The 21770-nt window shown below is 42.3% G+C and overlaps 1 long non-coding RNA gene across 2 annotated transcripts in view; it reads right to left on the reverse strand.

Moving 5' to 3' along the window:
* Positions 1-21770, reverse strand: part of LOC122464033 — a 152093-nt gene that overhangs the window by 85876 nt on the left and 44447 nt on the right. For both annotated transcript variants that reach the window (XR_006287872.1, XR_006287873.1), the window contains exon 2: positions 11103-11289. This is a non-coding gene — a long non-coding RNA (uncharacterized LOC122464033). The remainder of the gene's footprint in view (positions 1-11102; positions 11290-21770) is intronic.

Consider the following 21770-nt stretch of genomic DNA (forward strand, 5'->3'; position numbering starts at 1 on the left):
GTCACTAATTAACTGAAAATTAACCGGTAGAATTAATTTTTTTTTCTTCAGACCGTAGGGTTGCATATATTGTTAGCATTGTATGACTTATGGATAGATAATTTTGTGTCATTTGGAAATCCCTGAATAAGAAAAACAAATAATCTCTCTAATCATTTCGAAATGTTTGGGTAGATGTTGTGTGTTTGAACTGACCTTGATGAATTAAAAAAACCCTCTTGATTTTTTCCTGTTCTTGTATAATTGTGCTATGGATGATCTTGTGGTTAAGGCACTGGACTGGAGTCTCAGGGGGAGTTCAATTCCCATCTCTGTCACAGATTTCCACTGTGACCTTGGACAAGTCACTTAGGGTGGGATTTTCAAACCCCAAATTCCCACTGAAAGTCAGTTTTACCCTCAATTGTTCTATCCCACAGTGGGGATAGTAATACTTCCATACTGTTATTTTCATGGCATACAAAAAAAAATCAGATAACATAAGATACACTTTCTGGAAGGTTGCCACATAACACTGCTTTACTTCTTAAAATTCAGAACTTTAAACACACAAGAACCAAAAAGAGAGATTTCAGAGTAACAGCTGTGTTAGTCTGGATTCGCAAAAAGAAAAGGAGTACTTGTGGCACCTTAGAGACTAACCAATTTATTTGAGCATAAGCTTTCGTGAGCTATAGCTCACTTCATCGGATGCATACTGTGGAAAGTACAGAAGATCTTTTTATACCATAAAAGATACAGAAGATCTTTTTATACCTTGCTTTAGACTGGATCCTGGCAGACTGACTGCTCAGAACCAGATTCCACGCTTCCTTACAGTGTTCCCTAATCTGCAAGTGGGACCAGGAAACTAGGTAGGCATATCAATGGGTTACGAGAAATAATGACACTGTGAGTAGCTATTCTTTAGTCCTGCTTCCTGCGAAGGGCTTCTGTGGAGATAGGAGCACTGACACCATCACCCAGACGTACTGGGTTTTCATCCCTTCTTTTCATAGGGTCAGAAGGGATGATTGGGCCATTATCATTAACTGGACTTAATTTAGTCGAAAATGCACAATGCTCCTAAAATAAAAAAAAATTATGGATAGTGCTGATATTGATAATGAAAAACCAGCTAATGTTCTTTTCAGTTAAATATGGATATATGGGTTGAATCCTTGCAAAACTCCCATTGACTTCCATGGAGCTGTGATTTCACCCATGCTGTTTTATGAAGAAGGTATCTTTCACCGTTGGGGTCAAATTCTGCTCTCAGTAACAGATATAAATCTACCAAGGCTATGTGAGTTATCCCACATTATACCCATATAACTGAGAGCAGAGTTTGTCTCTTAAGCCTTTTTACAAACTTAACTGAACCATTGACTTCAGTGATGTTACACCAACATAAAACTGGAGTAACACAGTAGTGAACCAGGACCCTTAATTTTACCATAAAATGCTTTATAAATTTAATCTTGTGGATGATGGAGATAATCCTAAAACTACTAGAAGACTCCTATGCAATAGAGTGATAAAACCATAGTGACAGCATGGTAAAGAGAATCAACATTACATAAATATTACAGGCCTGAGTCTCCACTCTGTGATACCATTTTTCTGCCACTGTAATTTCTACTTTTATTAAAACAAAACCAGATTAAACCAATCCTTTATTCAACTAATACTGTAGAGTGACATTTTATATCGTAATATTGCATTGTGTGCTCCCTTAATGATATGCCTGAATTCAAAGCTTGCTGCCATGTACTTGGTAAAAGTGCCAATTACATTTGTGTGGGCGGCTTATGCAAATTGCTTTGCAATGCATTATAAAAAAGGAAAAACACTTTAGCTTCCTATTTTTGGATTCACAGAAGTGATTTTATTTTTTTCTGTTATGAATATGAGTTGATCCCTTTGACTAATGATGAAAGGCTGGTTTTGTGACACTGACACCAGAACTATATCAAAGCTATATCAAAAGTAAAACTAGTTCAGATAACACGGTGAAGCGTAGAATGTTATGTTTGTACTTAGCAAACATCCAGGATATTATGAGATACGTATGCTAAGCACACATGTACAGATAGCATCTAATGACCGTTAGACTTAACTGCTGAAAAATTATGAACTGTAACAGGGCGGCCTGCCCAATTAGCCTTGCCCTGTTACACCTGCCTTGGGTGTGGGACTTAAAAGGAACTTTCTGAGGAGCAAGGAACATTCCAAATAAGTGGGGCTAGGAGTGTCAGACAGGATAGAAGCCTGGGAAGCTGCACTTGGGAGGACAATCCAGCTTCAGGAAGGAGGGCTGAGGGCTCTTGACTCCAGGGGGGATAGAAAGACTGTACTGGGATTGTGGCCCAGAGACCAAAGTATGTAAGAACTAAATAAACTGGGCCTCAGAAGGAAAAAGCAGGGGGTGGTTAATTACCATTGGACTGTGATATGGAGTTCTTGAGGAGTTTCATAAGAGAGGGGGAAATGAGGCAGGGACACCCCAGCCACAAGGAGGCACTCAGGAAGCAGTCGCCTGTTAACATGAACATATATACAATGAGAAATATTATTTTATGGAATAAAGGCTAAATATAGAAATCTTGCACAGAGCTCCATGCAGGCAGATTTGAGCCACACTGGACTTCCAGATGCTTACATGGGTCTGTCCACATAAAGCTTGGTGGACGTTTGAGGCCCTTTACAATGTCACACCAATAGAAAATATAACCACGGAACAATGTTTAAATTCTTAAAATTAACTAATTGATTTTTTTTTCTGTATATAGTTCCGTTTTTCCTGAAGGAAGTCAGTGTGTGGCAGGGTGCTGGTTGAGAAGCCCTTAATCAGCTCCTGCCACTCCAGCCCCAAACAAGGGGAATGGATTGGGGCGGGGTAAATAGCCCTGTGCCTGCCCGGTAACTGGCCGCACCTGCCAGTCTTATTAGCCCGGAGCTATAAAGGCTTGGAGGAAGCCAGAGAAGTGGGGAGAGGGAAAGAAAAAGCTCAGGCACAGAAGGAAGTGGTAGCCTCCGAGTCTGTTGCTGGCTAGCCCTGTTGTAGGCAAAATAGCTGTGAAGCCTGTATATAGTTGGGAACTGGTGGTGGGAAGCCTCTGGAGAATAAAGAGCATGGATGTTCCAACCAGACTGAAGTATCCCTGACTCATTGAAGAGGGAGGCTCAGGGGCCAAATATCCAGAGATGAAGTATGAACCCTGTTACACAGTGCAATACATCATCTTACACAAATACCACAGGATGGTTACAGGTAGGGTTGCCAATTTTGGTCGGATGTATTCCTGGAGATTTCATCACATGACATAAACTTTAGGAGACTCCAGGCCAATCCTGGAGGGTTGGCAACCATAGTTACAGATCACTTTGCATATGGGGTTAGATTTAAAACAGTACCTAATGCACAGTCATCTTCTTTCATATGGCTACAACTACAAAAGGTAGCAACAACTACAAAATTATATCTGGCTGGCTATCAAACTGCTGCAGCAGTGAGCTGGTGAATGTCCTTCAGGCCCCTGCCAAAGAAACAAAGGGGACATTCAAATATGTTGTGCTCTATCATTTGTGCCTGGTGACCACAATCACATACAGGTGTTTTCCTCATTTTCCATTTAAAGAGGGTTTGTCCACATCTCCCATGAGATGTCCTGATGCAATTCAATCTGCACCAGTCTTTCCGATATAAATCAACACCCGGTGGTTCCTCTCAGGATCAGTGACAAAGTTTTGAGCGGTCAAAGTGCTGCATTTGACTGTCCATTTAGCCTCAGCATCAAAGTTGGGTGAAAGGATCTTGATATGGTTCCATAGAGGGTTGCGGGATTTTAATCTAGTCTTTGGCGGGTTCTGAGGTCATGGTGCAGTGGGATCCTCATTTTTGCATTGACATGATTAAGAAAGTGAGATGTCTGAGCAGCTCTTCTAATCTATGGAGGATGGATGTGCAATAAAACTGGGAGCCAGTCAACTGGAGTAGATTTGAGCATCCCGACACTATACACATAGCATTATTGAATTGAGTGTCAAGGAGTTTAGTGTGACTGCTATGAGACCACACTGGTGCATAAAATTCAGCTGCAGAATATACCAAGGCAATTGTTGCAGTTTGTAAGGTCCATGGTCTGGAGCCCCATGATGTTTCGGCCAATTTTCTGAGAAGCGCGAACATACCAGTGTCATCAGTTGGCCACTGGACGTCATTGTACCGACCTCCCAGTGAACATAGCAATGATTATACTTCCTCAAACCGCCTTTTCCAGGACCAAAAAGGTCAGTCCTCCGATATACCAACTGAATGTAGAAGGGATGTCCAGGGAAAAGTGGATCACCTCTTGAGGACCCTCAAAGACCATCACATTGACATTGTGGCCCTCCAAGAACCACATGTGAAAGAAAAAGATAAAGCTGTCAGACATAAAATCTATGGCTAAAGCAAAATTGCTACTGTCAATCATCCAAAACATGGGCTAGCAGTGTACATGCAAAATGAATTAGAGGATGTGGAAGTTTTGGAAGAATCACTGACCAGTGGAAGAGAGATCAACATGGTTAGAATTAGGGACATCATTATAGTAAACATATACAAGCCACCTCACATCATGTGGCCTGATCCCATCTTACCTTCCTTTCCTCATCTAGCCATCTACATAGGTGACTTTAACAGCCATCAGAAAGACTGGGGATTCTGCTTAAATGAGACAGCCAGGGAGCAGATCACAGAATGGGCCTCCCTTGAAAACCTCCACCTGCTCTATGATCCGAAGCAATCTGGATCTTTTTGGTCTGCGAGGTGGACAACGGATCACAACACTGACCTGTAATAGTGCAGGTGTTCCACTGGCCACAACAAGAATGCACAGTAATAAGGGCATTATAAAACATTTATGTGATGATGTACATTGACACAGTGTTTCATATTCAAAGGAAGAGAAAAATTATCACAAAGACAGAACCACCTGGACAAGACAAACAAGGTGAATTTGAAAGAGAGAGGGTGTGGGGACTGTTGATGATAAGAAGAAATTGTGTGGACAGATGGGTTTCAAGGAGAGATTGGAACAGTGGGAGAGAAGCTGCCTGGAGAATGAGGACAGGAAGAAGTTTCCAGAAGTAGGAGCCATTATTTAAGCAAGCACAGAGTAGAAGTGGGGAAAAGACCATTTACTTGCCAGTTTTTAAAATCAGATTGTCTGTGCATTTGGCTAAGTGCAAAACAACCTGCAATCAATTCACCTTACTCACTTCTTTCTACAGCTATACATAACATTACTATAGGAGCTGGGGCCAAATCTTTGTTCATACAAGTAGTTTTATTGACATCAACAGGGATATTCATGTGAACAAAGCATGCATGTCTTGGCCAGCAGCAAGGATCACAAAATGTGTATCCAAAATTATTTTTCTGTGATGGCGGCATGCTGATTTCACCGCTGGACTGTTATTTTGCTCTTTCACTGTTATTTCAGCCCATTTAAATGAGTGACATGTGTCAGTATGTCTGACAACACTAAAATAAGTGTATTTTTCCAAACAATGGGATAGAAGTGCAGTTATAAACTATAGCTGCACATCACTATTGGTAAAAGCAAGATTTCAAATATTAGTTCAGGCATTTCAAAACCAACATTTTTGGACCCTGACACTCAGCTTTTTCATATCAGCACAGCTCTATTGCCTTTAATGCAGCTACATTAATTGACACCAGTTGAGGATCAGGCAACATATGCATATTATGCTTCCTTGTAAATTAAAATTAAATACGTACACATTAATAGGGTAAATGGAACTATGCCATTTTGTACCAACTGAGGATGTGGCACATTATGTTGCTAGATGTAAGGACAAGATCATTGACAACACAGCAAAATCCTCAGGATCATCCTGGATCATCTCTTTATCCCTTTCCCTTTACATAATTTTAAATTTCTATTGCACTTAATCCTATACTAAAAAAGGTTTAGCACAAACGGCATCTTTACATTTTGAGTTTTCTCAATTGTCTCTTATGTGATTTAATTTCCTTTTTTCTTTTTTCTCTTGCACCTCTTCTGATTAAGTTCTGTAAATGCCATGGGACCCAAATTGTTCTCAACTTGTTCATAAAACGGACACAGCACGTAATGTACAATTTTTAAAAAAAGCACTGGTTGTGAAACCACACAATTCTTTGTGCACAGAGGTCTTTCTTTTCCTCTTCAGCCAGCTTGAGCTATTTATCTTTACGACAACCAAAAAAAAAGATGGGTAAACTAAGTCTTACTGGTAAATCCTGAAGACTCGAGAATAATGATCATAATTTGAAAAACTGCTATTGTAGGAAACGCTATCTCAAAGTTAAACCAATCTGATGGTGTCCAGTTTGCAAATTAATTCCAGTTCTGCAGTTTCTCTTTGGAGTCTGTTTTTGAAGGTTTTTTTGTTGAAAAATTGCCACTTAAATTAATATTTACTAAGATCACTTAAAGTCAAGGATTGTCCCTCTTAACCAAAGCATTCACTATTTATAGAAACAGGCAGGATTAAGGGCCTGGGGAAGAACCCACCATAATTCCAGCGCTTTCCAATGCTAAATCCCTATACTCTTCCTAACATCATTGCAGGGGGACTGACATGATCAAGTCAACTGTCAAAGAATATGACTTTAACTGTTACATTTTGTATGGACTGAAGAGAGACCAGAGAGGATGACACTGTGGTAGTTAAAGCTGGATATAATGAGAGTCTGAATAAGAGATTTGGATGTGGGAATGGAAAAAAAAAGACAGAATCTGGAGATGTTGAAGAAGAAGAAACAACACTAGGATCTGGATATGGCCTGTATGGGTAGGGCAAAGGAATAGGAAGAAAAAATAAACTAAAGATTACAGGCTTGAGTGATGAGAAGGATGGTGTTTGTGTCTGAGACTTTCAGTGCTGTCTGAAGATATTTGGACACTCAATTCTCATTAGAATTAACATGAATTGGACATCTAAGCCCTCTGGATGACTTTGAAAATACTGCTATCCATTAGAAAGTGAAGGAGAAAAGTAGAGATATAGTGGTCTCCCTCACTTTCTTGAGGCCAGCAATAAAAGAATATATACACATATGAAATCTCAGCCTATCTAATTAGATTGTAAAGCTCTTTGGGGCAAGGACCATATTTTTCTTGTTCAATGCCTAACACAAAAGGGTGCTATGGTAATACAAATAAATAATAATAATAATAATAATAATGATTAATAATAATATCATCTATAAAATCTGGGTGTCATTCAGCCAGCAGGTCAGTGTTTTTTTCATTTGCAGCCCAAAAGCAACACTACATGTATTATTATTAATAGTCATTTAACAATGTGAAGTGTCCACAAAAGTCTTACTAGAATTCAAGTGCCTCCACAGTTGTAAATGGATGAGAAATACATTTCTGACTCATGAATAAATCCCCCCGCCTTGTCAGCTGAGCACTGGCCATCCTATACTTATCAGGTTGACTATTCATATGAATTAAAGTTGAATGCCTCCTATGGGAATTATAAACTGTTCGTCAGAAATCCTTTCCTGCCACAGCATTCAGATGAATGTTCTTGGAATTTCTCAGATCATACTTTAAAAATGTAAGCAGTATTTCGTTTCCTTACTACTCCCTCCTCTTCTGAACCTGCATTTCACAATTTAATAACTTGTTTGCAGTGGAGAAAAAAGCGGATAGCTATATTTATAACAGTGAGTAGCTGGTACATTTAAACAGCATGTGTGACAAAACATCTATACTTGAATTCGTATTCTCCATTAGCCTTGCCAGCAAATATAATCTCTTCCAACCTAGAATAACATTCATTACATAACATTATCACTTTTGCCTTGAGACCTGCGCAAGCTATAACATGTTTCCACTGAGGATAGGCAAACTGGTTTGAATAATATATTCCTTTTAGTCCCACATACTATATATATATATATTACATTAAAAAAACCCACCAAATACCCCACCACATTAAAAGATTGTTAAGGTCACAAAGTTAAGCCATCAAAAATTAGAAAATGCCACAGACAAGGCTGCCTGTGCAAATTAATTTGTCCCCCTTGTGCAGGTGCATTGTGATACAGTCTTTACTTGATCATGTATTTTTTCCTAGTGACCCCATCACATTTGTGAATGGGTAATCATTCAATAGTTCTCTTTCCCTTATCATTCTGTGTGTGGCCCCAGGTCTTATTTAATGCATAGCATTCAAACCTTGCATTGAATACAAAACTATTAATTTCCTCATGGGCATTTCTGTGGTACTCAAATTGCAGTATCTGAGTGCTTCACAAATATTTACTAATTTATCTTCACAAAATCCCTGTCAGATTAGATGGTATCATTATTCCAATTTTACAGCTGGGGTATTGAGACACACAGAGGTAAAGAGTAAAACTATCAAAAGTGGGGACCACTTGAAAAAAAGTGGAATCTGATTTTTCAGACTATTAAGTATTTTATAACACGTCAAAGCACAGCTCCTATTGTCTTCAGCAACATTTGTGAGAACTCAGGACTTCTGCCTATCAAGCCACAGATGTTTCGTGTTGGGTGTACAGAAAATGAGGAAAACACAATTAGTAACCATCTACAAAAATGGTGGTTTAAGTGACTTATCCAGCAGCACATAAGAACTTTGTGGCACAGACAGTGATAGAATCCAGTTCCCCAGGATGGCATTCAACTGCCTCACCCATGAAACGCTCCCTTCTCTTCTGGAAATTCTCTACCTCATTCACAACACACCTTCCAACTTCTGCAACAAATGAGGAGTCTTAATGACAATGTCTCCTCCTCCACTACACAATCCTGATTTCTCCCCAGAGCAGGCCCAGACTGTGCACTAAATGAGGCAGGGGTCCTAAGGAAAAACCAGCATGTGATCATGTAACTAAAGATGGGTTACAACGCATACACACAAGGTGACCAAATTAAAGTTGCACAGGCAACCTTAATTCTGACACTTCCTAACTTTTGAGTGCTTGACTTTGCAACTTTCACTGTGTTCTTTTAATGTAGCTTGTTCACGTGACATTTCCTAGGTTTTTCAAAATCAGAAACCCATCATGTTGGAACCTTTATATCCCTCTGTCACTTGATCTAAGTAAGTAACTGACAGCAGTAGTAGGCTATTATGCTCGATGTCAGAGGTCCCAAGAGTGTGGGGCGCACCCCCTAGGGCAGCATGGAGGAATGTTCAGGGGATGTGCCGGGGCCCGGGCCAGTCCCCATGGGGGCGGGGAGGTAGGGCTGCCAGGCGTCCAGTTTTCAACCAGAATGCCTGGTCAAAAAGGGACCCTGGCATGCCGGGCCATTAAAAGTCCAGTCGGCAGTACAGCGGAGGTTCGGGGCTAAGGCAGGCTCCCTGCCTGCCCTAGCTCCGTACAGCTCCTGGAAGCAGCTGCCAGGAACCTGTACCCCTAGACGCATGGGCAGGAAGGGAGGCTCCGCGTACTAACCCTGCCTCGAGGTTTGGCTCCACAGCTCCCATTGGCCAGGAACAATGACCAATGGGAGCCGTGGGGGTGCTGCCTGCTGGTGCGGGTGGCATGCAGAGCCTCCCTGGCTGCCTATGAGTCATGGAGCTACAGGGACCTGGAGGCTGCTTCCCAGGAGTCACGGTAAGCATCACTGGGACCCCACACCCCAACCTGCTGACCCAGCTCAGAGTCCCCACCTGCACCCAAACTCCCTCCTGGATCCCACACCACCCAACACCCTGCCCCAGCCGCCTCCTGCACCCCAAACCTCTCATCCCAGGCCCTACCCCAGAGCCCAAACCCCCAACCTGAGCCTTCCGCCCCACACCGTATCCCCACCCCAGAGCCCAAACCCGCAGCCGGAGTGCTCGCCCCCCCACCGCACCCCTGCTCCAGCCAAGTGAAAGTGAGTGAGGGTGGGGGAGGATGAGCGATGGAGGGAGTGGGGATGGAGCGAGCGGGGGCATGGCCTCGGAGAAGGAGCATGGCATAGGTGGGGCCTCAGGGAAGGGGCAGGGCATAGGTGTTCGGTTGTGTGAGATTAGAAAATTGTCAACCCTACAGGGAGGGAATGCCACGCAGTCCCTCCCCACCCCCAGCTCTGCTCCAGTCCTATCCCCAGCCTCATTCCCATCTCCTTGGCACTGTGCCTGGACTCGTCCCCATCCCTGCGCTAGCCGCCAGGCTTGGCTGCTGGCCATGGCTTTATTCCCGGCCCAGGGCTAAAGCTGGGGACAAGGCCAGTAGTGGAGCCGCACCTGGCTGTGGGCCAGACTGCTGGCCCCATTGCAGCCTGGCTGTGGATCTGCTTCCACCCCCAGTCTCAGCGCCTGGCTACAGCCCCGCTCCTAGCCCCAGGTCCACCGCCAGCTGCGGCCCCAGCCTGGGCCGCCTTATCCTGTCTCTCCCCCCCACCCACCCCGAGCTGCTGCCCTGCACCCAGCTCCGGGGAGGGGGGTGGGGTGCAGACAGGGGTAAAGGGGGGTGTGACCCTCAAAAGTTTGGGGACGGCTTCTCTACATTGTGCAGCCACAAGAAGAGGATGAGACATGTACTTTGCCAGTTGGCTTCATAGCTGATAGTAAAGAAACAGAGACCCAGAACTCCCCAGTTCAATTCCAAGATCTGTAGGGAAGTGTTCTCTAGTGGTTATAAACCCTACTGCCCCTCTCTTCCTGCAGCCTATCCCTGCTCTCCTGTCCTCCTATCTCCTTGCCACTGCCACCCTTGGCTCTTGCCCTCCTTCTCCTCTATGCCTTTCTACCTCTTATTGCTCTCCCCCTCTGCACCTATATACCCCCTATATACCTCTGCACCTATATAGCTCCTGCAACCCCTTCTCCCCCTCTGCTCTTGTCCCCCTATTCCCTCCCAATCCCATTTCTCATCCCTCTGTTTCAATTCAGCTATTTTTGGGTCATGTAGGCACAGAAATTTCAAATAAGAACACAGGAGGATCCCTAAAATATCTGATTGACCAAATTTGGAGCAAATGAAAAAAGATGGTGATGAATGGGTGTGATATAATTCAATCCTAGTTACAACTCAGCTGTAATTTGCTGCCAGGGACTGCTAATAAAGATAATATTTACTCATATGCTCATATACATACCCCGTTCCACTGGGTGGCACTAGTTGATGTGTCTGCAGGAATTCGGTGTATCAGTTGGAGGTATTTTGACCTTGTTTTTCACTTTGTTTCTGATCTTTTTCTGTGTGCCTGCAACAGCGTCTGACTGGTATCCTTTACATGGGGCCTTCAAATACCAGGGGGTCTGAGCACAATGGTGTCACATTACCTATAAGAACAATTTACACGATAGGTTACACATAGCTCTGAAAGTCAACAACACAGTCGAGATATTGAAGAACTCCTATTGCGAAGCACTATGGAGTGCAATTTACTGGGGAAAGGAAACAAGGGAAAATAAATAATCAATAAGGCAAAGGGAACATCGGATTACTAACCAAACAATAATGGACAGTTTGCACAACTCTCACAGTCACAGCCAATCTTACCAGTTCTCAGAGTCACTAATATCTTAGACTGTGAAACGGGTTAGTCTACCTGCTAGTATCTACACATACCACAGGTCTATGAGCTCAGTGTTCCTTTGGGCTATGTACTGGCAGATGGATTTAACTGGACATGCAGCCATTCTGTTCAGTTGTGTGTGGGTTCTCATACCTCACTCATCACTGTAGTATCTGAGCACAGTAATGCATTATGTGACATAACTGACCTCTGTCCTATGTTGGTTCGCTCATCCTCCCCCTAGAGCAAATGGAGTGTGCAGTGGAGTGTTTTATTTTTGATTTTTTTTAATGATACTAATTATGTATGTATTAGTATATACATATACTATATGTGTATAAGTATTATTTGAAAAACTGTCAAATCAAGTTTAAGTTCTCCATATTTATTTTCAAGGTGCTCAGTGGCCTGGGGCCAAGATACATAAAAGATGACTAAAACTACATACATGCACACACACACAATGTTGCTATATGTTTATGGTACAGAAGGCCAGGTTAAAGAAATGTGCCTTGCACATAGAGCAGAAGCTAATGAGGTTTGTGGTAGTCCTTTGTTCCTGGGAGAGTTCATTCCACAGTCTTGGGCCAGCCCATGAGAAAAATGTCTCCTGCACAGAGGAGTTTACCCATATTGTAGGAAGTTTCATTGTACCAGAAATGTGGAATTATCAACCAGGGTCTCATCCCAGAGCTTTAATCATCTTTTAGATTCCCTGGGCCATTGAGACCCTTGCACTTGATTCGATATGATGTGGGAAGCCGTTGTAGAGAGTGGAGGACAGGTTTGATGTGTTCGCAGTATCAATCCTGTCTTGCCAAGGCAACGAGCTGCATCAGTTTTCATTTCCTAAGCACAGGCACACCACATTGCTGTAAACCATCTGAGAAGGGATGAAGGCACGAATAACTGCAACCAGGTTTCACTGTTTCGTTGTGTTCTTGTCACAGTTACTGGCCTAACTACACTTCTAACACCCGCAGGCTTTCCAAGTGCACAACCTCTAAGCATCAGGCCATCACCTCTTTCTTGGGATGGAAACGCATTTCTCTGACTCTCAGTCTAGGCTTCAGTTGCAGTCCCCTTCCAGCAGGGTGACTACCCCGCTTCTGCCCTGAAGGGGTTAAAGCAGCCCAGGAGAGGGCTGTGAATGGGAAAAGCAGGCTGATTGGGAAAGCAGCCACAGCTGTGGCCAGCTTAATCAGGGTCCAGCTGGCCCTTATAAGAGGGCTGTGGGCCAGAAGTGAGGAGACACTCTCTCTAGCTTCCTAGAGAGAGAAGGACCTGGCTGCCTGGGAAGCTAAGAAGAGTACTTAGGGTGGAGCAGTGCTGGGGAAGGGCAGAGGGAGCTGGGGAGCTCCAGCTGAGCAAACTCCCAGGCTGCAGGCCTAGTGAAAGGCCTATGAAAGGGTACTGGGGCTGCAGAGGGGCAGCCCGGAGATAGGCAGCTGGTCCACCCCCCTTGCCGATGATGAGTGGTTCATAGACTGCAGTCTGCCCCAGGGAGCGGGGGCTAGATGGTGACTGGCAGTGGCCACTGAGGCAAGGTGAGGGTAGACAGTTGGTGGATCCCCGGGTGGGGAGACTCGGCTTGTGGGTTACTGCTGGGGCGGAATCCTGACGAGGAGGGCACCGGGGTCTGGGAGGGACATGGGGGGCCAGTGGCAGGCGAGACACTAGCCTGCAGAGGGTGCTCCTGGCCGGAAGAGGTAATTCCCAGGACGACTGAAAGGAGGTGCCGCACTAGTGAGTCGTTGCCCCGCCACACCCCTATATATCTGCTGTAATCCTTTTAGCAGGCTTGACTGAGGCTCAGACTCCGCAGGTCATTCCCCTCCAGCCACTGACGACGGCAATCAGTGACCAAACAACTTCCTTATGGCAAAGTATTATTTATTTAAAAGAAAAGCCTTTCCAAGAAAACAGATCTTCAAAACTATACACCAGGGAATATATGGTACTCTTCCCTCTCAGTCACTAGTGGATAAATGCCTGAGCATGATGTTAGAGTCCAGACTGTGCTTCTGTAGGTGCCATTTTTCAGTTAAGACCTAAAACCACAGATCTGATGCCTTGTGCCTGCTAAGATCCTCATCAAGGAGGCTAACCTGAAGACCCAGCTAAATTCCAACTTTGACTTGGAAATATTGTCCAAATGAAGGCTCCAATTCAGCAAAGCACTTTAGCACATCCTTAACTTTAAGGATGTGCTTAAATGTCTTGCAGAATCAGGGCCTTAAAAAGCAATCAATCAAATGCTTCAGGTCGCTCTTCCCCAGAGACACAATTTATGTAGTCTGGGAAAAGTGCTGTGAGGCAGGAAGAAAGGGTCATCCTTTGGAGCAACATAGCTTTTCCTAAAAGTATATAGAATATATATATTATATATAAAAGAGTGCTGGGTGCTTTACAGTATAAACAGAAAGACATTGTGCTCCTAATCCAAGTAGTTTCATCTTATTTTAGGTATGACACAACAAGTGTGTGGGTGGGGAGAGGATAGAGGTCAGAGGATTAAGGTGACAGCAATGAAGTCTTAGAATACTTGGAATAGGCTATTGTGCTGGTTCAATTATAAGTCTGATTGTGCTATCAAGGCATTTCACTAGTAGCTTGCATTTCAAGCCGCCTTCCATTCCAACTGAATGATCCACTTTAGGTGTTAACATTTGAAACTTACTAAACACAAAAGTCCTTCTGAAAATTGTAAAACACTCTGTCATAAGAAGCTCTCACACTATAAAATCTAATAAGCATGAATTATAGTTGGTAACTTTAAAATTAAGTTTGTTCTAAATTAGAGGGTTGAATAAAAATGTATCTCAGAGTGTGCTGAGCATCTCTTCAATCATAAAAGTGCCATCATTTTTTGTCCAATTAAGTCAGCATAACAATGGAAGGGTTCTTCATCAGTTATTCAGCTTGTAAAAACAACCTACACAAGCTGGGGAATATCTGCAGAAATCAGAAGGTCACAGAAAAACAAACCCTTAAAAAGGAAGAAAACTTGATTACTATAGTCAAATGTCTTCTCCTAGCTACAAAACTTAATCATACACATTGCAATCAGTATTCCAATTTCACTGGGACTGTTAAAAGTATGTAATATTGAAAGGAAGATGGGCAATATCTCTTCTTAATTTACAGGAAACAGACCTACAGCTGAAGAAATAAACTGGCAAAAATGTTGAGTTCCATAATAAAAGGAAAGGGCCAGGTCCTTGGCCCCTTTCTGGCCCTACTGCATTGCTTCTGTTGTACAAAGGGGCCAGGAAGCTGCCCTAGCAGAGCGTCTGGGGTTCACCCTAATGTGAAGGAATCTTTGGGTCATGTAGTTGACATGACCCTATGCCTACTGCCTCACTATACATCACTGCTCCCAGCTCACATGGGAGGTGGTGTATGTCAGGAGTGGGTAAGGGCATCGCTATATAACAGCACTGACAGAGGCATTGGAAGCCAGTGTCAGTTGGAGCATCCTTGAACCATTGAATTCAGTGGGATTACCCACAAGCACATTCGTAGGATCAGCAACATAGTGGGACAGCCAGAGATGTACCACTGCTGAGATCCACAATGAAACTACAAACCTTCACTTGCTCCAAAGAGAATTTCTCATCAAATTTATTTTTAAATGCATTTTGACCCATTGTTAAGAGGAAGACCATTCAGACTTGGGAGGAGAAAAATCATATAGGAGCAGAAAACAGAGCTCCATTGAAAAATACAGCGGGTCAGCCCAGAACAGTTCAGTTGCTAGTTACAATGGGACGCATTTCAGCTATTGGCACTTTCGTCCAGCAGTCACTGCCTACTAGAAGAACAAACGTACACACACACACTCTAGAAAAGAAAAATAAACTAAAATTATGCTTCCGAGGAGCTATGAAAAATACATACATGACCCACCTATATGGGAATGTAATAGAGGGCGCAGATGAATAGTCAGCCAAGCTCCTGTCACTCAATGATGAAAAGAATTAGGTCATGAGACTTGAAGGGGTGAGATGGAATATCATAGTGTCCAAAGGCTCTCCCCTGGGTTCTAAATTCTTTTAGCCTGCTCACAATCTTTCACATATTCTGTGAGATCTAGGAATGTGAATCTGTTATAACTCACTTATCTTGGAACAGAATCTGATTTTTTTTTTTTTGGTTAAATCCACGGTGTGTCAAATGAAAGCCTGAGGGAAATTGTCTGTATTAATATATGCAACTGATAGCATCTTTTTGACTTGTAGAAAGTCATTTTATCCTTTTGAAAAAGACCAGTAGGAAAGTGAGGTGAAGGGAGTATTTCTACTTTACCCAAACTGAGAATTTGATGAACAAATAGTGAAAGAAGAGACTGTCACATTAAATTGTTAACACTATTTCTTGAAGGCTCTTCACCAGATGTAAATGACAATCCCAGAACAAGAAATAATCCTATTTGGACCAATTGGCTGGTCTACGATGATTATTCCATTTCATGAGACTAGCTTACATCTATTCTTGGATAAGAGACAATTGGATTGACCATCCAAAAACCCTGAGGAGTTCAACATTCTTTAGTACAGTGGAATGAAAACTCTAATAAGCACAGGCTCATCAGAAGAAGATAATATAAAGAACTGTTCATGTTTTTGGTTAAGCAATCTCTCTTCAAGTCTAAAACTGCAGGTATATTGGCCCCAGTCACACTGGCAAAAATCATGATTACTTTCTTTGTCTCTATAGGAACAACTGAATCACATTTTAGTTTAGCCCCTTGACGACGAAGAGTCTGTGAAATTCCAAGACATTCTATTCAGCATTTCAATGACCTTAAACCGTGCATGTACTAGAGGCTGCTCTAAATTATGCTAGCTGGGTATGGTCCACAAAGGACCACTATACAAGTTGAAAATTAGCAGAGTACAATAGACAGGTCAGGAGGCACTTGGCGTAGAAGCTGGTTAGTTTGCTTTATGCCAGTTCAGAGTGCCCATTTTCTGGAATTCTCACCGGGCTGGATAAGGCCAGATTCTGCCATTTTGCACTACCTGAGTGGCACCGGGTGACGGGAACAAAGGGAGAGAATCTGTCTCAATTACTTTAGAACTAATTTCCAAATGTCAAACCTACATTTTAAAATAAAAAGTAACGTATCTGCTGAATTAATAGAACATGGAAAGTCAACAATCTTCTTGTACTGGATACTAGTAGCAAACACAACCCTGTTTACTAAGGGGGGGAAAATATTCCAGGAAACTGCATACATAGACAGTATAAAAATTAACATAATGGTTAGGGTGACCATATGTCCCGTTTTGGCTGGGACAGTCCCCTTTTTAAGTCCTGTCATGGACATCTTCACTTTTTTGGTAAAAATCATCAGTTGGCAAAAGCAAATGGGACAAATGTCCAGTTTTGCCAGAAAATGGGGCACACCTCCCTAACAGGACACAGAGTAACGTTTGGGGAGGGCAAGTAGCAATGCCAGCCCTGCATGGTGAGTCTCAGGTGAGTGGTGACACCAGGCGGCAGGGCTCAAGCAAGCGGCTCAGGCCAGCCCCATGAGGTGGCAGGGAGCTAGGTCCAGCCATGCACAGTGTCCTGTCTTCATTTTGAGGAAATATGGTTACCCTAATAATGCTTAAAGCATTAGGAGAGAAGGTGCAAACACAGTAAAACATAAAAGCATAAAATCAAAACTTGCAAAACTGATAGAAAAATTTGCAACAAAATGGAAACTTTTAAATAAACAAGACCTGTAGGTGTTAATACAAAGTGGGTTTGAACATCATGGATCTTGAAAACACCGCATATCTTAAATTGGGAGTAGGCTGAATGACATTTTTATGTTGGTTATTTGGGGGATTCCGCCTATAACTGTAAAGTTACCTGACTTTTTAAAATTGTTGTTAAGATCATCTTTGAATTATGGCCAGCAGAGTACAGAACCTTATTAGCATACATGGAAAGAAAATTAATTTGGCTAAGATTGTTTTCTCGTAAGTAGAGTTATAATACTCAGGAAACAGCCATTTAAAGGTTAGTGGGTCATTCTGCTTTTTGACCTCTGCAAATCTCTCATTAACATCAAGGACAGTTGAATAAAGGCAACATAGAACCTGAATGTTGCATATCACTGTCTATCTTTACTGCATCTGTAAAATACCCAGCACTAGTACTTTAAGACTGGATAGGATCCTGACGTCAATGGGCAAGAATCCACTGGTGATGGTTCATATTGGCACAAATGACACTGCATTGCAGGATCTCCCACAGATAGTAGATGACTTCAGGGTACCCAGAAGCATGCTGAAGAAGAATGCTCAAGCCATCTTCTGAGATCCTTCTTGTGCCTTAAGTGAAGGAAGACAGAAGGCAGAAGATCCTGGAAGGGAATCAGTGGCTAGGTAAGTGGTTTAGAGTGAAGGGCTTTGGTTTAGTGGAACTTTGTTACACGTTCTATGGGGAGAGGGTCAGTATAGTTTGGATGGCCTCCACCTTAGCAGAAGGGGGACCAATATCCTCAGACACAAGCTGACTAGAGTAGTCAGGAGGTGGTTGAACTAACTAATAGCCAAAGAGAAGGGTAAAAAGAGGGAAGATATGAACAATCAGCACAAAATTAAGATCTTGATAACAAAATTTAATCAAGGAACCAAGGGACATGAAGAAAAGCAATTCTTTAATTGCCTATACACCAAAGCAAAGAGCCTGGGTAAACAACAAGAGAAATTGGAATTGCTCATTTGTGATCCTAAAGTGGTATTGCTGAAACCTGATGGGATGACTTGCACGACTGGAATGTTAAAATCAATGTTTATAAACTATTTAGGAAGGACTGAGGGGGCAAAAGAGGAGGGGGAGTGGCAGTCTGTCAAAAATGGCATTGCCTGTTTCCAAGTCACTGATAACTCAGAAGAAAATGTTCTTGAATGGGATATTAATTGGTATCTGGTACAGACCACCATATCACATTAAAGAACAAAATGACAGCTTCTTATGTATTTTTCTTCAATGTGTAGGGGAAAAAAGCTGTGTGATCATGGGGGACTTCAATTTGAGTGACATGCTGCAGGTCTCATGCTGCCAGTACATAAACATCCCTGGAATTTCTAAACATCATAGATGACAATTTCCTAACTCAAAAGTGTTGCAGCCACCATGGAGGAATTCTATATTATAACTTGTCCTAACAGATTAAGAACTAAAAGCTAATGATAGCTTAGGTACAAGTGAGAATGACTTGATCATATTTATAATATGCAAGTAGAATAACATCCAGATCAGTAATTTATATATACACACACCCAATGCTTTAATAAGGCTAATTTCACAAAGCTGAAAACTGAGGCTAATCAGCAGGGAGAAAAAATTTAATCATAAAAATGTGAATAATTGGGAATCATTTAAGAACACCTTACTCGATGGGCAAAAAGCCACAATCAAGGAAGAAGGCTGTGCTGATATTAAAAAAATGACCTGATTTAGAGAGTAAGTGAAGACAGCTGTAAAAATATAACAAATGTAAGACAGGAAAAATTGATAGTAATGAATATAAATCAGGAACTAGGAATTGTAGAAAATTGATACAGAAAGCGAAGGGACATGAGGAAAAATCTATCGCCAGTGAGTTAAGGACAATATAGAGAGTTTAAAATATATTGACAACAAAAAAAAAAAATCCTGACTATCGTATTGGTCCATTATTAAATGGAAGTGGTAGAATGATCAATAATAATGCAAAAAAGGCAGAAGTGTTCAATAAATATGTTCTGTGTTTGGGGGGAAAAACAAATTACATTGCTTCATCACTCTTTCCATTCCACTGGAGGAAGTTAAACAGAAGCTAGTAAAGATGGTCTTTTTTTAAATCAGCAGGTACAGATAGCTAGCATCCTAGAGTTTTAAAAGATCTGGATGAGGAGCTCATTGGACTGTTGACGTTGATTGTCAATAAGTCTTGGAACACTGGGTAAGTTCCAGAACACAATCCAATGTCTGGAAGCTGAAGCTAGACAAATTCAGACTGGAAATGAGGCACAGATTTTTAATGGTCAGCGTAATTAACCTTTGGAACAATTTACCAAGGGTCATGGTGGACTCTCCATCACTGACCATTTTAAAATCAAGATTGGATGTCTTTTCTAAAAGATCTACTCTAGGAATTATTTTGGGGAAATTCTATGGCCTGCGATATTCAGGAGGTCAGACCAGATTATCACAATGGTCCCTTTTGGCCTTAGAATCTATATTCTGTGATGCTATTAGATGATTAAGAGTCACAGTGAGTAGGACACAGATCTTCCACCCTTCCTTTTTTTTTTTTTGAGCTATTGATCACTGCATGCCAGAGGGCTGTTAAAGGCTCTTCTTTCACTCTGTGATTTGGAGAATCTCATAATGAAGAAATAGTTTTACAACAGCACCTCTACATGGCAAGACTCAAGCTCATTCTGGTCTCCATTGGTCTGGACTTCCCCAGCATAGGATGCTTAACTCAGAAAGCAATACCTCAGTCCAGTTTCCAATTTTCCTGATGCTGGACTCTAGTTCTATGGCACAGTGCAGAAGGAGATAGCATGCTACTAGCCTAATGAGGGACTTAAAGATTAGGACCAGTACCATGATATGGCTGAAGAATCTAACTACTGATTTGTGGCTCTGTCTAATCTTTGTCAGTGTCTAATGCTTCTTCAGCTGATATAAATTAGTACAGATCTTTGGAGTTCAGTGGAGTTACACTGATTTCCCCACACTGAGGATCTGGCTCAGTAATTCACATTTTTGCTTTCTGCCCAGATTATGACATTTTGTTTCAGTTAACTTTGCAGCCTCTGATTTATGGAGATTTAGCAATGCATTTCTTTACTTGCATATTATAAAATGAGCAGTAGCAGCAGGCACCTTTGTAGAGTAGACCACAAGAGCTTCTGGCACATGCAAATGAATTCAACAGGTTGTCACTAGTGACAGGGAATACAGAATGAATTCATCAGAGAAATAGAACAGGTCATTTAGAACAAAACAAAACAAATGCTGCCTCTGTTGCAAAACCACTTTGGAGATTCATTTACGTAACCATTTAGTTTAATTCAAATGCTATATTAATCTATGTGTTTGGACTACTTCCAATAGGGCTTATTTAATAATAGCTTAAAACATTTGCTTAAAAATAGTTACATAAAATATTTACTTAATGAAGAAATATTATGGCAATTTTAGGAGCTATTCACTCTAAAAAAACATTAGGACTGAAGGTATTAGAGTGGAGAGAAATGGAGAACAGTGCTGTTCACTCCACCTGGCAGAAATGGCTGGGTTCAAAATCTAGGGGTTTCTCTTAATGATACAAAACAGAGTGGGCTCAAGAAGCAATCTGGGAAAACTTCAAACCACCCGTGCTCACCTCTAAAAGGCAATACTTCTCTACTCACTGAGCCTTTGTGTAACAAAAGAAAACTTTTAATAAAAAGGGATTCCTCTTGGAAAACACCTCAAGCACAATTCGAAAGCATGTGACCAGGAGCAAACACCCACCCTGGAGTACATGGGGCAGTGTCCTTTGCCTCAGTTTCTCTCCTTGCAGTGTGAAAGTCCCACAAATGTTCCTTTAACCTGTCATTGTCCTCTCCCCTCCACTGCACCCCACTCACAGTTGTCATCCTTTGTCAGCGACGGCCCAGAGTTCAGAGGTACGTTTACGTGAGTTCACCTCCCGCTTGGGGGAGGGGGGGCAGGCACTTGCTGCGACCTCTGCAACTGACTCATAGTTGCCACCATTCCCTCTGCTGCTGCTCGCGCTGTCATTTACACTGATGCCACTGGCCACCGCTGTTCACTCTGATGTCACATGCTGAGGTTCCACCACTTAACCCAGCTCTCAGTGAGATTTCAGCACGGAGTGGGGAACCTCACGGCAGGCTGGGCAGTATCTTTCACTGCAACGCTGTCTCACACCAGATCTAGGCCTCGGCAGCTAGGTTCAGTTGTGGATGACGCCTTCAATCAGGGCAGGCTAAGTACAATCAGGATAACATTCCTTTACCCCTGCATTCAAATATTAGAGTGATTTGTAAACCAGCACCAGCCAAAATTGATCATTTTGGCAGAGCAGTTCCCTCTGCTGTGCACCTAGGCTGTGTGTGTTTATGCAAATGTAAGGGGACTGTTGCCCCTTACTAACATTCAGTGCGGGTGTCTTAGTTGACTAGCTCCCTGTACTAAAAGGGGAAGGGTCTATGGGAAATCAGGACCCTGAGACTGACAGTC

Source organism: Chelonia mydas, chromosome 1 (assembly GCF_015237465.2).
Source record: "Chelonia mydas isolate rCheMyd1 chromosome 1, rCheMyd1.pri.v2, whole genome shotgun sequence".
Taxonomy (NCBI): Eukaryota; Metazoa; Chordata; order Testudines; family Cheloniidae; genus Chelonia; species Chelonia mydas.